General features: G+C 34.8%; 1 long non-coding RNA gene across 1 annotated transcript in view; it reads left to right on the forward strand.

The window, feature by feature from the left end:
- The first annotated feature begins 16,655 nt into the window (after nucleotides 1-16,655).
- LOC116782634 overlaps nucleotides 16,656-23,802 on the forward strand; it is a 99,371-nt gene continuing 92,224 nt past the window's right edge. Inside the window, exon 1 of the long non-coding RNA XR_004355288.1 lies at nucleotides 16,656-16,745. This is a non-coding gene — a long non-coding RNA (uncharacterized LOC116782634). The remainder of the gene's footprint in view (nucleotides 16,746-23,802) is intronic.

Raw genomic sequence — 23,802 nt, forward strand, 5'->3', positions numbered from 1 at the left:
AAATAATTAGAAAAAGAGAGGAAAAAAGCCAAACAAAAAAACCCAACAAAAACCCCCAACCAAACAAAAAAGCACACGAAAAAATCAAAATCATTGCCAACAAAAGAATACCTGAATATAATAATATGTATTATTTCTCAGAACACATCTTTTCCCTTATTAGCAGTGGGTTTACAAACTCAGTGTATATGCTATGTAAGAAAATGGATGTAAAAACCTATGCTCCTATAGAAGATAACGTAATTTATGTTTCAGTTATGTAATGAGTACATCAGATGAAGTCATCTGCCCAGGGTAACCAAATGTGTTTTATAACCACATTTGTTTAATGTATATATGGACACAGTATAGCACAGCACATTTAGTTGTCATGAATTCATTTTTAGATGTATTTTTATGTGGAACAGTTTCATGTTTATCCTAAAGAATAATTCAACTTGTTCTCAGAACCCTTAAGATTTTGGATTAGCTGTGTATTTTTTCATGCCTTTTTATATATATTTTGTATGACTTGTAAGAAAACCTTGAGTCTTATATTGATTTTATTAAAGGATTATAGCTCATCCAACTTCAAAGTTGTTATCTTGGATCTCTAAAATTTCTGAAATGTCATGCCAAGTTTTGGAAAAAAACTGCAACATAATCCCACATCAGAAACAGCCTTGTCTGCCCTGCTCTAAAACGAATTTGGATGCTATCAGAATGCTGGTAATTTACCCACTCTCAGAATAAGCATATCTAAAAGTAATAATGACTTACAGCAAAACAAATATTTAAATCAGAAAATAATTTTTGTTCTTGCTTTGTTCAATTTTTATCTTTCGTGCCTTTCACTTTTCTACTGAAATAAAATAACTTCTAAACTTGGATATTTTATTTTCATGTTTAAACAGATGGTTAATAAAAGTTTATGCAACTCAAACATCTCACCTAACCATTAATCTTCATTTCAGAGCAAGCACTGAACATTAGTTGACAAAATTCTATGGGGACTTTTTGAAAGAAAATCCCAGATACCTTGTCTCCTTTAACTTATAAAGTTAACTTTTACTTTATCCTGCTGCAGCTTTACTTTCTAAAACAAAGCAGAAAAGGAAGGACAAGGAAAGGGTGAGAGCAGGCAGGCAGTGGAGGAAGTACAGATGGAGGTGAAGCAAAAAATTCCAGCAAACCAATACTGATTGTGACTTTTAACTTGTCATGATATATCAAATCTATAATATCTGGTCTTTCTTTTCATTCCAGTGAAGCCCCTCCTAAGAAAGAACACCATCTACAAATTCTGATAAAGCTTTGCAACTTTGGATATGGTAATAACAAGAACCAAAAGCCTTCTGAAACTCATTTCTACACTATAAATATGTGTTTTGAAATTCAGACATTTAAGTATGACATTTCGATAAGATAGCTATAAAGTATGCATACTAATTTTGGGAGTCAGACTGAAAAGGAAATTATTGTAAGAAAATTCTGTAACTTAAGTCCATGGAAATTATTAACTTTTTCTTGCCTGAAAAAAAAGGCATAGTTCACATAACCTTGTTTTTAGTTTTCTGTGCCAAACCCCCCCCAGTTTTCAGGGAATTACAGACAGTATTTTGGTTTTCATTTTTAGATTTGCAATAGAACTCTTTTGCTAAGTATGACTTGGAAGATTATTTTGATTGAATTCTTGATCCATTATTACTTTACCATGATTTTAACATTTTGTCCCAATTAATGACTTTATTTCTCTACATGAAATGGAAGAGGTACTTCATGTTTGTGCAGCCTAAGCTCAAAGTTCATTAACTAACAGATCACTAATAATGACCTTTTTCCTCAATTTCTTGTAGGACATCTTAAAGTCTTGGTGAGCTCCACAGAAACCTGAAACCCATTTAGCATCATAGGTTAGCAATTCACAGAAGACTGGCAGACATTGTACCAACCATGCAGATATACGTCTATAAGAAGAAAACAACAAGAGCTACATCAAAATACTTTCTGTATTTGGATAATGCAGAAATTCAAAGTCTGAGATTATTGAATGTTAATGTAAGAGACGTGGATCTTTCAGCAGCTCAGCATTTCAGCTCATGGCTGAAACAGGTTTCTGGTTTTCATCAAAAAGTAAATGCCACACAGACCACAAAGTTTCGCAAGATTGAATTCCTCATCCTACTTGTAGTGTTTGGAAGGAATAACAGGTTTACTACTTTTTTTATAGGTTTCCCAGAAGTTCCTCTTCAGCTGCTTTGCCACAGTCTGCGTGCAGCATTGAAAAATGTATTCTAGATGTCCCTTAATAATGACATCCATGGGGACAATATTGAAGAAATTAAAGGGTTCTACTGACTTTGAGCTGACCTAGGCCTAGAAACTGAAAACAGAACCACAAAATTATGTATTGCCAGGTTTTTTATTTCTTCTTATTCTTGTCTGGAATAGTTACTCTAGATATCCTTTTGCTTTAGAGTGTAAAAGAAGGGAGTAATGAAGGTGAAATACAATATTTGATAGCAGATCTTCCAAAACTGGGAGAAGCCAATCCAATCTTTGGAGTAGCTGCATATTTATAACAGTATCTTCTTATTTCTTATAAAACAAGCAGTGGTAAAAGTTTATCAAGTCTATTCTTTCTTGAAAAATATTGTCTAAATATTAATTAAACATGAACCTTGTTTAGTGGTACTTCAAAATCCTTATCAACTCATGGAATCAGAGTCCAATAAGAAAAAAAAGTCCTTAACACAATTTTTGGGAGGGTTGTGTTTGTTTTCTTTTTTTACTGTTTTTGCTAGGAATATACATTATTTTAGACTCATTTCATCTTGCTGATACATGTAACAGTAAATAAAATAAATTTAAATAGAATTGGCAGCTAGCTTTTTAACACTTGAAAGGTATCAGCTTGATCATCTCCAGAAAGCATTTTTGGTAGCAGCACACAATTAGAATTACTGTCTTGTGCTGCTGTGTAGTTTGGAAAATCTGAAGTATTAACATACTATAATTTGCAAAAAATATAAATTTGTTACCAAAGCAAAATATTAGTGCTATATATCAAAACCACTGTGAAAATTTCTCCATTAAATGGTATGTGTAGGTTGATGGAGGTATGATGATAAGAAAGAGATACAGTTTGTTTCACATTACATACTGCTCAGAAGGCACTGGGGTTTTAACAGACTCCTCTGAGCCCCATTTCTAGATTTATGCTCTCATCCATGACTTGAATTTGGAGTGATTCGTATCCCACAGTCTGCAGATTTAAATGCACTACATTTGCAAAATAGTTGTACTACAACAAACCAGCTTTCAGAGATGGGTAAATTAGTTCCTCCTGTTTTGTTGATGTTGTTTTAATATCTGATGTGGAACTTAAGTCTGACATTTTACATGACTGCTTGTCTAAAAATTTGCTTCTATTAATATAATTGTTCTGCATTATAAAAAACGTGATTGAATAAGAACACTTTTGGTTTTAATGTCGTTTTTCATTCATTTTTAAATGAAATATAAAAAAAAATTAGTAAATAGCCAGAGTAAAACTTAATACTATGCATTTTGGTAACCTAATTACTTTTGTTATATTATGCAAGTTTCTTGCATAATTGTTCTTTTTCTTGTAATCTTTCAAGTTATCAAGGGACCTGAACTGGCATTTCCTGAAGCAAGATGGATGCCTACCATTGCTGTGAAACTACAGAGGCATTTAACAGATCAACCATTGTGTGGATAAGAATAAGTAGATCCTCTCTGTTTGCAAGACTGATGTGTAAAAAAATGAATTAATATACTTCCCTGAATGGATATCCTTTAGCATAAATTAATTAGTGTACTTGGTCAGTTAAATAAGTGATAGCTAATTATACTAGCTTGTTTATTGGTATTCATGAGAATCAAAAGCAAGACCGCAAAACCAACTTTGTACTGGCTGTTTTGTCCTGGATTTATCCAGCACCTGAGACTGAAAAGACTACACACTCCTTGCCTATTGGTGTCAAGGACATGACTGATTTTTTATTTTTATTAACATAATCTGTGGATCTTTACTAAAACTGTCAACTTAAAACAGCAATGAAATTAATATATGTATTTTATATGTGGGTGTATATACTTACATTAAAAAATTGCTGAAGAAAAGTTTTATATTATATATTTATAATATATAATTTTATTTTTTCTACACATACACAGTAAATGCTAATCCGTCTATTTCTTGCAATTAAAATGCCCTATCTGCAATCTGAAAAAAACTTTGTGGTAAAAGCAGGGGCTAATTCTTACACATATTCAGTGGTATCAGTGGACTATTTATCAAGGTACAAAACAGTAAAATCATGAGCTATTATAAAGGTGCAGACATTCAGGATTCACAGAGAAATGCAGAACCAGCATTTCCAAGAAAATGCATATATCCTCCAATACACAACATACATTCGGTCTGCATTTACATTATATAAATTTTATCTTCAAGTAGGATGTTCTCAATAGTCAGCATTTTATATATATACATGTATATCCCAGAACAAGATTTCTTGACAGGAAATAATTTTATTCTTTCTTTTACTCTGTATAGCAAAAAAAAAAAAAATTCTGATGCTTGTTAGACTAATTAATATTTAAAAAAAAATATAAACATGAAGTTTTTAGATATGGCCTTTATGAACAGTATCTGGAGATACAGACAATGCTAGTAAATAAATGCAAACCCTTAGTAAATATTATATCCAGAAAATTAAACTATTTTCCCCAATTCCTCATGTTCAGGCAGAATTTCCTATGCATCAGTTTCTGCCTGTTGAATCTTGTCCTATTGTTTGGCACAACTGAGAAAAGCCTGGCTCCATCCTCTTGGCACCCTCCCTTATATACTTATATACATTGATAAGACCTCCTTTTAGTAGTCTTTTCTTGAAGCTAAACAGGCCCAACTACCTCATCCTATCCTTGTAAGACAGTTGCTCCAATTTCTTTAATCTTCACAGCCCTCCGATGGACTCACTCCAGTAGCTCCATGTCTCTCTTGGACTGAGGAGCCCAGAATAGGATACAGCACTGCAGATGCAGGGGCAAGATCACCTCCTCGACATGCTGGCAATGCTCTTCCTAATGCATTCCAGGATACCACTGTACCCAGGGGACTCACTATAGTATCATCAGCAAAATAGAATCTGAGCAGCAGAGTTTTCATGCAGTGTGTATGTATGATAAATAAAATTATGATCATAGTGTCAGTGCCCAGAGTACACCTACAGGCTCTATAATCTGTTTTCTGCCCTGTCAGGAAATTTTTCTAATCTTCCCGTCAAAATGTTCCAAATTTTGAAAACTTTTTTTAATGCTACTAAAAAATAATTAAAAGCATTTACAAAACTTTCTGCTAAACTTAGTCAAAATTAAGGATGTCTTTTAAACCTTCCATCTAATCCCATTGAAAAGTACAGAAATTGTTTCAGAACATGTTTTTCACAAGTTTGAGGGCTGCAGTTTCAAAATCACTGGCCTTTAGGTTAGTTAATGTTTTTAGTTTGCTTGTGGACAAACACTCTCAGCATAAACACCACCACAATTGGCAGTCTTGATGACTGCCTCAGCAGGACAGCTAGAGAGTTAATGGACGTGAACGCTGAAATGGTTCAAGTTGAGAAGTACAGATCTATCCCATTGGTAGAGCACTTCTATTTTTTCATACTGCTACAGATGGAATCTTTTATTAGAGTTACAGGGAAGAGCTTCTTCCTTGATTTTGTCTTAACCAGAGAAAATAAACAATTGTAGGGACAGGAAAAGAATTTTCTGGCTACTGTTTTTCTGTGGTAAATGATATATTAGTAATGTAATTGCTAAACGCTAAAGTGTTTTTGAATCATAGCCTATGGCATACAATATGATATATTTGGATAATAATCCTATGTTAACTTCTTTTATATACAACAAATCTCACATAGTCAGAACTTAAAAAGTAGGTATAAGATGTAGCACAAAATGAACAAGAACATTTTAGAAAGAAGTAATTTGATGTAGCTTTCCATGTCACACTAGGTCTGAACATAAGCCTTCTCTGTGCAACCCAGAAGCTTTAAGCAGAAATGCTTGATGTGTGTGTGGGGCAGCTGAAGGCAAAACATATAGTGCCTGAGGCAATCAGCAGTATCTCTGAATCCTCTTGAATATTTCCGAAAATGCAACAATTCAAAAGTGTGTTATGGAAACTTATGTGAAGTTTGGTCCAGTCAGAAGAGTAAAAGGTGGTGTTATCTCGCTTCTACATGATATTCAGAATTACATTTGTTACACAATGGGCAAAGGATGGACAAAGCAATCTCATGCCTCGGATGAAGTATCTGGGAAAGAAAAATATTTATCATCTCAGTTACTTCTACACCAGATGAGACCTCAGAGCACATTACTGAATAAAAAGGTTCTTAACATTGTCTTTTTTCTCCACTGAGCACTCACAAAATTAGTCAAGGAGCTAAAAAGTGGAAGCATGGTTCTTTGTTCTGTACTGTAACATTAGGCTGGTCACTGACATTACTTTTAGAAATGAATAGGATTCTGAATAACAGAGATTTCCTTCCTTCCTTCCTTTCTTGCTTTCCTTCCTTCCTTGCTTTCCTTCCTTCCTTTCCTTCCTGTCTTCTGGATGGCAAGGGACAAGGCCACTACCTCAGTTTCAACTCAGGACTCTCCTGTCCAGTTGCTGGAACTCAGCCTTATGTCTCCATGCTCTGGAGAAATACAAAGAAACCTATTATACCAGATATGCCTTGTATGAGATGTTTTTGAATTGAGAGAACATTGTTAGAGGAAAATTACAAATCAGAATTTAAATTATGTCATTTGTTTCTTAGTCTTTTACCTAAGCTAAATTGTAAAGGGAGAGAGAGAGCTGAGGGGGAAAGACAACAAAACCAAACCAAACCAAACCAAAAAACTAGAAACAAAATAAGACAGAAAGCAAGAAAAGAAGATAAGGAAAGCTCTTTTATTCCAACCTACATCTTTCTGTAATCAGTTGTATTTTTAGAACAGAATCCCATTGGCTTCCAGAAACATTTTATGGATGGTAAACAGTAGAAGGGAAGAACTCAGGGTAAGAAGTGTAAGGGTTTATTACTAGAAAACTTGAATCCACTGAAACCATTCAGTTTTCACAAATAGAAAGAAGATATCAGTATATCTCTAAACAGTATAGATAGCAAGATGGTAAATGGTTATTGAAAAGAGTTTTCAGGAGTATGGAAGACATTACAGTGGTACAGGAAGTTGTTTCTTCTAGTATGTTGTACACTGTTTCTTTAATAGAATTCACAATCAAAATAAAAGAGCATCTAAAACTCACAAGTATAAAACCTCCATTTATTGACATTTAGGACTTTGGGGATCTGTCAGAACTTGTTTAGAACTATGAAAGTATTTTAAAAATGGTTTTGGTGTCTCTTCCTCCTCTAAAAAATATAACATGGAGCAATCTCCTTTACCTTTCAGCCAAAACCTAAAAGAGAACTAGAAGTCTTGCAGCACAAGAATGAACACTTTTGAGGGGCTGAGGACATAGAATCATAGAATTATAGAATCATTAATGTTGGAAAAGACATCCAAGATCACAAGTCCAACCTTTGACTTAATACCACCATGCCCACTAGAGATATTCAGTCCCAACTGAAACTCACATGACCAGGTTCCTGAAAACATTTCCCAGGAGATCATAATTTTGTCAGAAAGGGAGTGAAATTAATATTGCATTTTTAAAAAATAGATTTTGATGTGCAATTGCGCAAAAGTGTTTTCAGTTTAAGATTTTTCTTAGATATTTAAGTAATACTAAGAATTTCCTTAAGCAGATAGAAACCCCCTAAGAATTGCTCCTGGTCCCTGATGTCAAGGACATAAGTCCTCACTGTAAGTTTAGAGCTCGTTTCAGCTGTCTGAAAAACCTTTATGGAAATGATAATCTTTACCTGATTAGAAGTTATTTGAAGTTGAGCAGTGTTGATCAAGTACTTCTTAGGTCTTTATTAAAAAAAAAATATTAATATGCTTTTAATATGTATGATTTCCTAATGTTTGTTCTCTCTTGCTATATTCTTTCTTCATAAAGAGAAAAATCCTAAGTTGCCATACTTATATAATCTATTCACATTTGAATTACTAGTAAACTCTTTGTTGTCAAATGCAATCCCATAATTGCTCAGAACATCAGAAAAAGATGCTATACATTTTTTACAGAAATCAAATCTAACAAGCAGAAGTAGCATGAAGTTTGTCAACACACTCTGAAAGATAGTTTTTCACTAGTGAAGAGGGTATTTTTGTCAGCATTTACAGCATTAAGGAATGGCAAAAGATTATCCAAAGAAGAATTCTATTTTCACCCCAAGGCTTAAAGATTTCAGTGGCAAAGTGTTCTCTATTTTTCTTTTATTACATGACAGAACATCTAACTTTCCTTTCCCTACTCCATGTTATATCCAGAATTAACTGTAAGGAAGCTTTCTAGAAATTATACATTTTGAACATAAAGTTCAGCTTTCAGGACTTCAGGTCAAGTGAAACAATAAAGAACTCAAACCCCTCAAGTTACAGGGTCTTATGGGAAAATTTCAGGAAATATTAATAACTGCTGGCAGAGTTATTTTTTCTTTACTATAGCAAAATTTTTTAAGTAGTGGACGTTCCTAAGTATGTATTTTTACAGTGTTTATACAACAGATACCTTTCATTATTGCAAGCTGAATAAATTTTTAAAATACAATAAACAAACAAATAATAACAAATGAGGAGTGTACAGGGATAAAAACAAATATAAAGTCCTATGAAGTTATTTTTAATCCTATGATATCTAAAATTGCCTTTTAAACAGTGGTGTAACATTCAGGAAACCTACAAAAACCACTTAAAGGTTAATGAGATTCTCAAGGCTGAATTGTATGCAAGTATTCTGTTTGCTGTGGAAGAATCTATCAAAGCCTATGCAAGCATATTTAAACTTGCAAGGTGAAAAATGACAGTATTCTGTGCAAATGAGCTTACAATGCTTAAATTCAGTTTTAACGGTTAGATGTAATTGAACTCTATTTTCTCTTTTTCAGTTGGACTGCTGATGATCCTCAATGACCACTTCTGGCACAGATTAGGTTTCCTGTAAAAGATGAGCATCTGAAATTAAGTCAGCAAAATCAAATGCTGTAATTTAGTTTTATCTCATTATTAAAGATATAACAAGGATTATATTACATGCTATTATTGCTTTATGTCATGTTATAGAACATTATGGTCCATCAGTGCACGGGTAATCTCCATCAGGAAAGGACATAGTAATGGTAATGTACCTCTGGATAAAAGACCAGCTTTTGGAATTTCCTGAAGGCCAAAACTGTATGAAGAAATTTTTGACAGATGGAAAACTATAACAGAAATGTTCAGGTATATATAATAGCAAACAATTTTCCTCAATTTTTTTTTTTTAAAGGGGAAAAAGAAGACAGTTTTCACAGATTTGTTTTTATCCTACAAAATATTTTATGTAGCCATGGAATACAGAACTGAGCTAATGAAATGTTTTAACCGATTCAGTTGCATTCTTCCCTTACACTTTTTGAAATATGCTCTTACCAACACCCTGCTGTTCCAGTGTTAAATCACTGAAGAAAACCATACATACTGGGCAAAAACAAAAAATGGAAGAGAAAGAAAAAGGGAAATTTAAGCTAAAAGTAATGAAAATAAAGATGGTTTTGAGAGATGGACATTACTGAACTTTTTTTGAAACTGAATCCTGCAACACAGATGCAGTCAAAGGATGAGCTCTGACAGGGAAATATTTGTCAACTTGCTACTTGTAATATGTAGTTTATATATGATTTTTGTATTTAGGGATACAAAGCTAAAAATTACTTTGATGAAAGTAATCCCTGCTAGAAACAAAACAATACATCTTTCAGCTGAAAAAAATATGAATACTTCCATTATCAATAACCCCGTGAATAACTATCCAGCTAGACATTCAAGTTTTAGGTTCGTAGTGACTAAAATCTCATTTGATAAGGACAGTTTAACCTCAGCAGTTTGCAGAGTCTTTTTACTCACAGAAGATATTCAGAATTAATATATGGAAAACAAATTACATATATTAATAAGCTACCAGTCTTCAGGTCTCTCAGAAGTATGAATAGATCTAGGAATAACAATTACTGAAGGTACTAGCCCCAGGGACAAAGAGTCAGCATTTAATATAACTGAGCTTATACAGGATTTAATGTTTTAACCTGTCTCATATTTATGCTTAAATTAAGAGTTTGAAGAATTATTGGACATGACTTAATACAGAAAAGACAGGGTTAGAGAAATGCCCACGCATATGTCAAATGGCATTGATTGGATGTGCATATTTTGTCTCCTTGTTTAGTATACCAGGCTTGATTTACTGACTAAAATTAGATAATTTGTGCTCCCTACAATATCCAAGTCGTGTTCATGTGGCTGAGAGCTCCAGGGGATGTACTTGAGGAGTGGCAGTGAAAGGCCAGATGGGGTACCCCACATTTAGATAGCTGAACCAAACCTATATGCTGCACGAAGAAACCTACAACTGGTTACAACCTGGAAATTAATTTCACTGTTACTACTCTTCCTGTTTCTTACAAGTGTTAGGAGATTACTGAAGATAAACCCTAAGAAACATACTAGAACTTAAGAGAGTAATCAGGAACATTATTGCTCTAGAAATGTTGATAAACTCTGCTTTATCTACTGATATAACTGAAACAGAGCTTAGACTGAAGTAAAATTACGTAAGAATTTAATTAAATTATATTATAAAGGATGTGGAAGAGAAGGATCAGAAAGTAATTCTGAGTAAATAATTTCAAAAGATAACATAAATGGATGCTAGCTTACAGGGGTCTCTAGGAGGCCTGAATATTAACAACACTGAGGTCCACAGAAAGAAACTAAAATTCAGATAGTTTTTTACTATAGAAAGAGGAGCAAGCGAGGAAAAGGTGAAGCAAACCACATGACTGGAGCTATGCAACAACCATCCCACCAGGTAGACCTGCCTCTGATCAAAGCAATTTGGAGCAGTAAAATAAACCCGTAGCATCAACCATACTAAATTATGTCTGACTTGCTCTGGTGTTGACAAAGGGGTATTCTGAAGGGGGCAGTGGAGAGATTGAAATTCCTATAACAAAACTTCATGTTTATTTATTTTAATTATTGGAAAAACAGGATAAAAGGCATAAAATTATTCAATTTGTAATAAGTGTCAGTTGAAATGCAACCACTGTCAGGTTGCCAAGATAAAAAAATCAAATCCAACCAGTATAACCACAAATAAACAGTTTGCATTGCTGAAGATTTCTTTAAAAAAAAAAAATTAATCTTTCTGTATGAGGAAAGTAAGTGAAAGGACATGCTACTTGAGGGGTTTCATTCAAGGAGATGAACAAGTTCACAGGTGCAAATATCTCTGTAACTATGACAACAGTCAGAAGCTTGGGAAGTAGGAAGCCAGAAGCGTGGCTACTTATCACTGCCTCCAGCAAAATTAGTCTCAAAGTTGAATGAAGAACTGATTTTAAAAAAATAAATAAATTTTTTCGTGCACTTTCCAAAGTATTTCAAGCCAACTCAGAACAAAATTTAATCAATCTTTCAGTGAAAAGACTAGAGAAAAATGCTTTCATTTTTGGTGGGGTTTTTGGGTTTTTGTTTGGTTTTTTTTTTCATTTTCCTTACATCTGAGAAAATATTTTTTTTGTTTTCCTTACATCTAAGAAAACATGTTTGCTTAGTTCTGGCTATTTGAATATTCTTGAAAACAAAAGAAAATAATACTCATGTACAATAGTTCTAAGTGTTGAGTGGGGTTTTGGGTTATTTTGTTTTCTTTTGGGGGAAGCATTATTTTTTTCCTGATATAAATAAATCTATACACATTTAGAAAGACAGGTTTCATTTTGTAAAAACTACATTTTTCAGGAGAAAAGAGTTTTGCTTAGAGGTTTTATGTACTTCTCTGAAATGTATTTGTAGTTCCCAAAACTGCAGAAAGAAATTATCTGTGCCACCTCCTCTAATAAAAAATATCTGATTTTTTTTTTCATTATTTGTCCACTTTCAACTGACGTAGCCTAAATTGTATTTGTTGATAGTATGACAAAAAGACTGAAAATAATACAAGTTACTTTGACTTCATAGGTCTGCAACTGGAAAGTAACAGCTAAGCATGTACATTAAATAGCCTGATTCACCATCTTCAAAGAGACTAGTTGCAAAGAGAGATAGAGTACATTGTAAGTTTCATTATAAATATGATTTTAAGTTTCCTAAGATGTGCTTTAGATTTTACTGTGTGTTAAGAATTCTACTTTGTATGTCTTTGATGAATATGCATCTGTTATCATATTTTAGAAAGCCAATATTAAATCTCATTATGATTGAATGTTGTAAAAAAAGACTGTTTTCCTAATACCACAGATAACCTGTTTTATGATAATTTATTAATTTAAGGATTTATATTACTCTTTTATTTTTAAATCAAAAGAAAAAAACACTGTTTAATGAAAACTTCAGTGGGTGTTTAATAAAAATACTTTTTGGTCTTCATAAAAAAATTGTATGAATCATTATATGAATATGTGTGCATATAAACTATGCACATAAAAACTATATAATTACCAAAACATTCCATCAAGAAATGTATTTTGTTATTTTAACAATTAAAATTATTTTTAAAAGACCCACAAAACTAGTGGCTTTTGAAAAACTTTTCTTCCTGTTTAGAAACCTTTCATGAACAAAGGTAGCCAAATTGTGTAGCTTGCTTGGGATAAATAATTGACATTGCTGTGTGTCCTCCAGAATTATGGTAATAATTACTACATCTAAACATCACAAAAGTCATTTCACCATTAGGGTCAAGATCATGAGCTTTTCTTGTTTGAAATGAAGGCCTAGACTCATTAATTTGCAAAATTAGTAGTCTGACTAAATTTACAGCCCAGATGTTTGGTGGGGATGGGAACTCAATCCTCAAAGATGAGGGTATGAAACCAAAACTTAGTCTCTGTGATGAATTTAAATATGACCATTGTTGCACAGATAGGTATGTACTTATAGATTTCTCAATACCTTTCTATATGGAGGAACAGGCAAGTTTTTCAGTAACTGCTAAGAATGTTTCAATGCACATTGCTATTAGATTAGTATTGACTTGTGTCAGGTCCTTTGATACAAAGTACAGTCTAATGTTTTATTCCCCTTTTTTTCCTTCCTTCTTCTACCCCCTAACTCTGAGACAGGACTTAGAAAATAAATGTACAGGACTTAGTACTTCTCTTCATTCCTGTCAGTCCATTTCTCCCACTGTTGATGTCCCTCTGGATGGCAGCATGACTCTATGGTGTATCAGCCACTCCTCCCTCCCAGTTTTGTGTCATCACAAACTTGCTGGAGGGTACAACCTGCACCATTATTCAGATTGTGGGACAATGTGTTTGATAAAATTTTTAACTGTTTGAACAATGTTTATTCTTTAGATTTCCTGAAAAATATATTTTTTTTTAGATATTTGTTTTAAGATATAAAACAGATGTCAAAAAATAATAATAAAAAAGAAGAAATTGAAGTCAGGGAGAGTTTTATTTTTTTATTTCAGAGTTTTACACACTCACTCTTATGCCAAAAGAAACAGACACTATTGTCCTTGCGTGCAGTAAGTCATGGGGTTCCACGATGACATGATGTATTCATTGTTCAGCTTCAGGATGGTGGATAACCCATCTCCCAAAAGCAAGGTGTGAGAATAATTTTCTTCATAACTCAACCACTCAACCTTTCTCTACATATGCCTTGAGACCACATTCTTGAAAACATCCATTAAAAAAAAACAAAAAAGAAAATAGAATCTGATGATTTAACATGCCTCTTTGCTGTATTTTAAGGTGCTTATCATTAGTATAGGAAATGAAAAGCTGGAAAGCACAGATGAAAATTAGAAGGAAAGAAATAATGGAAAGTGAGATCTATCTAAAAAGAATTTAAAGGAGGAAGAAAATGTCCACTACATTTAGAGAAAAACAGGTTTGGAAAAGGGGATGAAATAGGTGAGCAGAAATAGAAAGTATTATAAAAAGATGCAGTGGATTTCTGTGGCTGGGTTTTGATAGCGGGGTGGGGGGCTATGGGGGTGCTTTCTGTTAGAAGCTGCCAAGAACGTCCCCTGTTTTGTGGAGCCAATGCCAGCCAGCTCCAGGATGGGCTTCCTGCCACTGGCCAAGGCCAAGCTAATCAGGAGCAATATTAATGCCTCTGTGATAACATATTGAAGAGCAAAGAGGTATTGCATGGAAACAATTGCAGCCAGGGAAGAGTAGAGTGAGAACATGGGAACAACAACATAGACACAGAGGTCAGTATAGAAAGAGGGGCAGGAGGTGCTCCAGGCGCCAGAGCTGTGGCCCCTGCAGCCCGTGGTGCAGACCATGGTGGAGCAGCTGTGCCCCTGCAGCCCATGGAGGACCATCGGGGTGCAGAGACCCACCTGCAGCCCATGGAGGAGCCCATGATGGAGTAGGTGGATATTTCAAGGAAGCTGTGACCCTGTGGGAGGCCCAAGATGGAGCAGGGTCCTGCCAGAGACCTGCAGCCTGTGGAGAGGGAAGTCCACGCTGGAGCAGGTTTCTCCCGGGTGGGACTTGTAGCCCCTGGGGGGGACCCATGCTGGTACAGCTCATCCTTGAAGGACTGCACCCCATGGAGAAGTGACCCAGCGGACAGCAGTTTCATGAAGAACTGTTGCCTGTGGGAAGGACTCACACTGGAGTGGTCCATCAAGGACTGTCTCCCGTGAGAGAGACCCCACAGGAGCAGGGGAAGGACTCCTCTCTCTGAGCAGTGGCACAAAAAGTGACTGGTCCTAAACCCCATTCCCTGTCCCTCTGGACCACTGGGAGGGAGGAGGGAAAACACAGAAGAAAGGAGGGGTAGGTGGGAAGGTGTTTTTAAGATTATTTTACTTCTCACTCTTTTGCTCTTATCCTGTTAGTAACAAATTCAACTAATATCCCCACTTTGAGTCTGTTTTGCCTGTGAAGATAATCAGTAACTGACCTCTTCCAGCACTTAACTCATGTATCCTTAGCTGTTTTTTTTTTTCTTTTCTCCTCTGTCCAGTTGCAGAGGGAGAGTGAGAAAGTATGGCTTTAGTGGGTACCTGGCATCCAGTCAGGGTCAACCCCCTACATGACATATTACCAGCAAGAAAGATAAAGAGGTATGTGATGGTTAGCTTCTGATCCCAAGAGAAGATGGAAAAGGGAACCCTAAAGACCTTTGCTTCCTGTAGGGGCAACTAATAGAATTCTGGAAAGATCAAAAACTAGATATTAATTTGATTTGATTTGGCGTGTCTTTCCTTAGAGGCCAAAACCACTGTAGCAGTCTAGATTTGCTTCTTCCAGTGAGTAAAGCTGGACATATAAGTTTCTTTATCCAGTGAGTAAAACTGGATATATGAATACTTTTCATTACCTTTGTAAGTCAGGCTAGTCAAAAAATGCCATTGGTAGCTTCATTACGGTCATTCATTTTGTGCAAAGGTGAACTGAAACCAATTTATTTAAATATTCAACCTTCTTACCTTTTTCAAGCTGAATATTAAACAATAGGACAAGTTCAACACTCATCTACTCTTCATATATAGCTCTATTAATCTTGCCATCTTCAATGGGATATGCAGAATGCAAATCAGATATGATTTTGGTTTAATGGGGAGTCCTATAATTCTTCAGAACTAATTCCAATCCTTCATGCTCTTTGCAAGCTGCAGCTTTGCATTAACTCTTTATAGCAAGAAAGAGATGAGGACTGCAAACTTTATGATCTGTAAGAGTTAAATTATTATACTTAAATATTTTTGTTGTATGTGCTCTGTTTTATTAAAGGAACCCTTAGAATCTCATACGAAGGAGACAATCTCTTTGTTTTTCTTTCTAGGTATTGCAGGAATGTATAGGAATAACCACTCCTCTAGAAAGTCTGCAGTCACAATAGACCTGCACACAAAAAAAAACCCAAACAACACACCTTAAAAGCAAGGTATTTTGTGTATGATTTATTTTATTCTTTCTTTAAGTATTCCTACAAACTATTTCCTGACATTACCTTCAGTATGAGTACTTCACGGATGTGAAGAAAGCATCAGCTCTTAGATAATCATAAGGAAATTTTTAAATTACTGAAAATTTTACGATATTATCAGCAGGTCTTTCTGCTTTGAAAAACTGCTTGAACTCCTTTCTTATTTTTTGTCACATTCAAATAATCCACTGATTATTTTAGATTGCATTATCTCATATTGGCCTCATAAGCCACCAGCGTGCTTGTAACAAATGTGGATAGAACCTTCCTAAATCTTCGTTCGTGAAGCCTAACCATGATGACCTTAGATTGCATATTGTAATTCTACTCCTTTTTATTGAGGTTTGCAGTGATTTTAAAAATCTCTAATAACATTTAATTAAAATGACAAAGGTTAATTTAATTATCATAAAGGCTTAAAGTTTGTGTATCAAAGGGGTATTAAAAATATCACATTTTAGTCTGAGCATTTACTTTCAAATAATGGGAGAAAAATCCTATATTTCCCTCACGTTGGAGTATAGGCAGAACTGAAATTCCAGGACCTCAGCAGAAATTCAGTCTTCCAGACAATGAGGGCATTCAAAAATCCAGAGGCTCTTCCTTTGGTAAGTGTAAAGATTCTTCAAGACCTCTACAGATGAGTATTATTACATTTATTTTTTTCCTCCTCCTGAGGAGCCTATCTCACTCTCACACTCGATTGCAATCTATATTTAGTCAGAGACTTTCTTAGACATTGATTGCATCTCCAGTATAGTCTGAATCACTAATCTTACTCTAAGCATGATAAACGCAAATATGAAAATATGATTGCACTGAAACTCATTAAAAGTAGAGCTCACCAACTTTTTTTTTTCATAATAAGGTCATGATTAAAACATTGGTCCCTCAGTCGAAAAAGTGAATGCCTCTACAACACAATATCCACCATGTCTCAGGGCATAGCAGAAATAAATATTTTCCTGCTGAAATTATGTCTCTTTTCAAACAGGAATCCACTATCAACAAAACCAGAAGAGAAAAGGCTAGGACCATGAAACAAATAAGACAGTAAAGTTCTTCTGTTCAGATTCCTTTTCTAGAATTATACAGATTCCTAGCCAGTTCTGGTCCATTGTACGGTGTATGAAATGTTGTTTGGTAGAAAGAATATCTTACAGATTTGAAGAGCAGTAGAAACTAACTCGTATAAATGTTTGTTTTATGGGTCAGAAATTAAATTGCCCTTTTTTTATGTTTTTCAGGTGCTTTCATGACACATATTTTAGAATTATTTAATATTATTTCTTTCTCATTTATTTGTTTGCAAATTTTCTGTGCTCTAAATCCTTTAAAAATTTTTGGATATTATTCTTATTCTATGGCACAGTATCACATGCATGAACACACACAAATTCCTACTCATACAAACCACAGGTATTAAGAAATAGAGAGTGTATGTGTATATAAACCTACTCACAAACATATATACAATGCTGGGGTAATTACATTTGACCAGCATCCAGTCCCAGAGTGGGACTCTGTCACAGCCCTGTAGATATGAGGTTGCTTTGGCTCCATGTGACCAGACACAGTAAGTAGTGATGCTAAGCACATATTCCTATGACTCTTTTTGGTAACTTTAACTCTGAGACAATGGCCTGATCATTTTTGATTATTTTCTTAGGAGTAAAGACTCAGAGTACTCTGTCCTTCACAGATTAGGTTACTTAATTCCTCTGGCAAGCATTGATCCTCACAAGGTCTTTCTAGTTGATTTGACTACCTTTTAGTCAGATAGCCTGTACACACACACACACAAACATATATATGTACATGATACAAGCATACACATAGACACAACCCCTCAAAAACTCTCCGTAATGTCTTGGATGACATGTTCAAGTCTGATTTTTCACCTGAGAAAGGATTCGTCAGATGTATAAAGGGGTAAACAGTAATTATCTGCAGAAGAAAAAAATACAGAATCAAATATTTGTATTTTATTCTTTTTGTCTTAACCCACCTTAGGTGGCACAGTAAGATTACCAGGAACAAGACTTCTAGAATAACTTATCAAGACATATTACAATACATTTGTTAAATTATTTTATATTTAGCATTATTTCATATAAATAAATCCACTAGACCCTTCTTAATAATCAAATTAAGGATGACTGTTCCAACATATCTCTAAGACTCAAATCAGGTTCTATAATATGTTCAACAAGTTAAAGGATGAGATGGAGGTGAAGTATTATGTTCCCATTACAGTTGTTTTTCCTATCTTTCCTTTTGTCTCACATATGTAAGCATATAAATATGTTTATTAAGTTTTTACATAAAGCCCATAAGATATAAGCCCCCCAACTCTTGAACAGAAGTTCTAGGAAGCAAAAAATAGAACAGCTAGAACAAAATTCACATATGATGTTAATAGTAAAGTGTGAAATAAAAGGCACTATTTGTCCTCTACTGTCATCTTGCTTTCTTTCTGTAAGTGTTGACTACCCTCTGATTACATATGACGCTGAGGCACAACAAAACATGTTTAGTTGCAGAAGTTTATTAGAGCATGTTCAGTGACTTACTGTGATTATATCTAAAGGTACAAATCACGCCCAAAGCATTACTGAAAATATCTAAAGGCATAAATCATCTTACAGGTTTTGAAGGTCACCTTATATGATCTATGATCCCCGAAGATATTTATTCTTAGGTAATTTTTACTGCTTAGTTCTGGTTTTTTTCTCTGGTATTTTTTTCTCTTCTTCTTCCTTTTTTTTTTGTCTTTCTTATACATGGTTGTCTTCATGGAACACCAGTTAATGATTAAGTCAGTGTATACACTGCTAACACTGGTTTAAAGATCAAGGTTCCCTAATTTCACTGAAGGGAATACCTAATTTTACATCTGAAAATCTGAATCAATTAGGTGAATGTTTAGATTATTTAGCTGTCTGCAAGTGATGTGACTTTCTTTTTTTCCTTTTGTCTGAACTGAACTGTACAGCCGTGTAAAGATTGCAAAGTATGCCCATGTATGCCCATGTTTTATATGCAGCTTCTGAAAGACTTCTGATCTGTGGACTAGAACAAAAATGTATTAAATCCTTCTTAATGGGAATAAAACCTTAGTAGGGTCCAAACTATACAGTTTATTAGGATAAAATCAGTGGTATTTCATGAGAATCTAATAGATTTTTATGAAAGGTTAGGAATTTCTGAGCCCTACCAAAAGTTCACACTGGGATAAAATTTCGGCAGGAAATATTTTTTTATTAAATGCAGTGTTATTCAAGTGTTCTAAGGCACACCTATACAAGGTAGGGACATGTTACAGGTTTGGTCACAAATGATATTAATTAGGTAGGAAAGCTGAAGATCATACATTTTTTTTCCTGACTTCTTATTTCAAAAAACAGGTAGTAGAGATTGCTGCTGTAGCTCAACATAATCGTTTCTTTACCGAAAAATGCAAAACTCTAGGAAAACTAATTAAAGTTACCATTCTATTATGCTGATTGTCATAACAGAATATGTAACCATGTGGGATCACTTAGGAACTAGGGATCATTGTGAGAAAAATCTTCAGAAGACTGACAGGTCAGTCTGATTTTAAACTTTCAAGCAGGACTTTACTAAATTCATATATTCACAGCACCCTACATGCCAGTAATTAATTCCTATCCGTCATTAATAATTATTAATATGAAGACACAATTTTTAGTCTTTAATATCTCAAATTACCTTGAGTACAAAATGCCACAGACATGATGCTGCATAACTGGTGCAGAAGACTGTGGTCCTTGGTGGTCCTTGGTGATCAAGATTTGAAAACTCATTGGGAAGAGAATCCAGAACTGAAGTAGTCTTGTCTTTTTTCTTCTGTGCTTTTCCTTCCTCATGTCTGTTGTTTTTATGCTATTCCCACTCCCAATCCTGCCCCCCCAAAAAATAAATAAAGGGAGGGCTTATCTCCCTCTGATGCTGCTTACTCCGTGATTTTGTCAGTCAATATGCTAATGTATTTGGAAGGATGCTAATGTATTTGGAAGGATATTCTGACAATTCTCAGTCGCTTGTATTCCTCTTGTCCTTTAGCAATTTTTTAACACACGTAGAGGAACATTTTAACACTTGTTAGTCTCTTTAATTTGTCCACACACATCTTTCTTTGCTCCTTTAGCAGTCAAGGAACATTTTACTCTCAAGTTTCTGCAAAATGCTTGTGTTATACCTGATTCTACCATCACAGGTATTATGAAATACATATTCCCTATTGCTAGTTACACTTATCTAGTACACATATGTAGGTCCTGGATAAACTAATTACACCCAAGTTAACACATATTAAATATATAAGTGCTACAGTCTCTGATCCGGTTATATGATATGTTTTGGTCTGTCCAACTTTCTTCTCAAGTTTCATCAAGGATGTAACAATAAAAATGTTTTAATCCACATCAGGTATATACCACTTAAATGAGTATTTTAATTATTTCTAGGTTTTCTTCTGCTTTGGTTTGTACAATGAAGCAATCTAATAGGCATGAACAGGATTGCTTTCAGACAAAACTGAACATGAAAGTACATTCTGCGAGCACACCTAATGCACTGTGGTTAGAAATGGTCATTCTGTCTCTCAGACCTGGCTAGCATCATGGTATAATAGAGATTGGAGGGGACCCCTGGATGTCATCTGGTCCATAAACCTGCTTATAGCAGGAACAACTTAGATCAGGTTGCTCAGTGCCTTGTAATGAATATCTCCAAGGATGGAGATTCCAATCTGTTTCACTGCAGAACTTGTTCTCAGGGTAAAAAAAAAAATCTTTAACAACTAATCAGAATTGCCCTTGTTGCATATTGTGGCAGCTGCCTCCTGGCCTACCACTTTTAATCTCTGAGAATTTGTCTCTGCTTTCTATACTGTCTTGTTATATTGTTGAAAATAACAATGAGATTTCTTTTAGTCTTCTTTTCTTAAGAATGAACAAATTCAGTTCTCTCAGCTTTTCCTTGCATTCACTAGAAAAATTAAACTGATACATCTGTATTTTAGATCATTTACACCAAAATACTTGCTCTGCAGATCCTCACCTTTTTGTTTTATAATGCCTGTTTCAAGAATCTAATCTGAACCTAGATACTAGGATTTTTGAAGGATGTTGCTACATCTCTTGCACTAAATGTTTTAAATCTAAAATACTAAAATACTCAATGGAGTACAGAAAGATAATTAACAGCCTTCTGCCAATACACCCTGACTAGTGGAAGGAACTTTCTCCAGCCATACCTCATTCTGAAGGAGTTACAGTAATGACAGAGTTCTTTAAGAATATATTACAACTGCTCAGAATTATTTAGTTCATTATTTTTTAAGTTATTTTTCACTTTTTCACAACTTTTTTCTTCAAATCACTAGAATGATGTTATTTGAAAAATATTAATATATTGAGATACATATATATATATATATATACATAAAACATTGTTGCAACATACAACCTCAGTTGGTTAAATGTTTTCTATTCAGTTTTTGGTTCTACTGAAAATAGATCAGAGCTATGGGAATGACCAAAGAAAAATCTTTGACAACCTCTTATGTTCAGCTTTCCTTTGTGTACCTCTAATTTTTAAAAGAAGGTTAAATTAATAAGTACAATATGATTAACACTATTTATTACACTTAATGAATAATATAAATTACCTGAAATATTTGACATTCATTTTGGTATGCTAAGAAATGTGATGCACAAACTAGTGTCTTCTAAAGTATGAGTAATAAAGGCAAAGGCCAATTTTTTGTAACCACTTCAAGATGAAAAGATAAAGAATTAGTGTATAAGCAAAATCTTTCCCATGTCCTGACCTGCCATAGTAAAAGTCAATTCATCAGCACAATAAAATATTTTTAATTTAAATGCAGTTAACCATAAGCTCATCTTTTGAGAGGATGTGATAAATTTTGTATGCCTTAAAACCTCTGAATCACAAATAGGTACATTTATATAAGACTGCCTAAGGAGCAGATTGTCACTAGTTAAAAGTTCACAAGAGGTGATCTTCCTCTCAGTTTAAAATTATGAAATTTCAAGGGTTTATGGTTGGTTTGTTGTTTCCATATACCCAAAACAAATTTCTGTACTGTGAATTAAAGTTTGTTTCCAACATACTCTCTTTAGTTGTTTCTGGGAAAGGAAATTCATGAGACTTAATTCTGGTTTTAAATTAAAATATAGAAGTTAGTATTCCTATAAAAATGTTCAATTATGTAAAGAATATTCAATAACGTAAAGGATACAGACTTCTTTAAGGCTAAAGTTCAGCATCAAGCATGAAGGATGGAAAACTAATTATATGACTAAATAATTAAAGGAATGAAAATATTACTATGTTTACAATGTTATTATATAGTATTACATTATAATATTAATATCTCAGTTTTTAACAGATATCACATGCAATATCACATGCACACCAGAAGCAGCTTGACCTTTTGTCTCTGCACAAAAGCTTTGCAAGCACTGGCCCAACGACATTTACCAAGATGCCATTTTATTTTGTCCCAGTCTTTCAACTGACCCCAACCTGTATTCATGCAGAAGAAGAATGATTTCACTGCGACTGTTAGTACATTCAGCATCCTGATTATAATAATTGTTTACAAGATCAGGACCTTACCAAAGTCACTGATAGATGTAATTTTTAAAAGATATGCATGTACAATTGAAATTAAATAGGAAAGGAATTAGACAAAAAGATATAAATCACAGAATCACAGTATATGCTGAGTTGGAAGGGACCCATAAGGATCATTAAATCCAACTCCTTGTCCTGCACAGAACCATCCCCAAGAGTTACAGCATGTGCCTGAGAGTATCGTCTAAACAATTCTTGAACTCTGTCAGGTTTGATGCTGTGACCACTTCCCTGGGGAGCCTGTTCCAGTGTGTGAAGAACCATTTTCTAGTATCCAACCTAAACTTCCCCTGACACAACTTCAGGTCATTCCCTTGTGTCCTGTCACTGGTCACCACAGAGAAGAGATCAGTGCCTGCCCCTCCTCCTCATGAGGAAGTTGTAGACTGCTATGAGGTCTCCCCTCAGTCTCCCCTTCTCCAGGCTGAACAGACCAAGAGACCTCATAGACCTTCCCCTCAAGGCCCTTCACCATCTCTATTGCCCTCCTTTTGACAGTCTCTAAGAGCTTAATATCTTTCTTATATTGTGGTGCCCAAAACTGCACATGAGGTCACCCCAGTGCAGAGCAGAGAGAGACAATCTCCTCCCTTGACTGGCTGGTGCTGCTTTGCCTGATGTCCCCCAGGATATGGTTGGCCCTCCTGGCTGCCAGGGCACTGCGGACCCATATTCAACCTACCATCGACCAGGACCCCCAGATCCCTTTCTGTGGCACTGCTTTCCAGCATCTCATTACCCAGTCTGTAAATACATCCAGAGTTGCCCCATCCCAGGTTCATAATCCAACACTTTCCCTTATTGAACTACATATGGTTGCTGGTTGCCCAGAACTTTATTTTGCCAAGATGTCTCTGCAAGACCACCCTGCCTTTGAGAGAGTCAACAGTTCCTCCCAGTTTTGTATCATCTGCAAACAAAGGACTCCAGTCCTTTGTCCAAGTAATTTATGAAGATGTTGAAGAGCACAGGGCCCAA

The sequence above is a fragment of the Chiroxiphia lanceolata genome, chromosome 2, assembly GCF_009829145.1.
Source record: "Chiroxiphia lanceolata isolate bChiLan1 chromosome 2, bChiLan1.pri, whole genome shotgun sequence".
Classification (NCBI taxonomy): domain Eukaryota; kingdom Metazoa; phylum Chordata; class Aves; order Passeriformes; family Pipridae; genus Chiroxiphia; species Chiroxiphia lanceolata.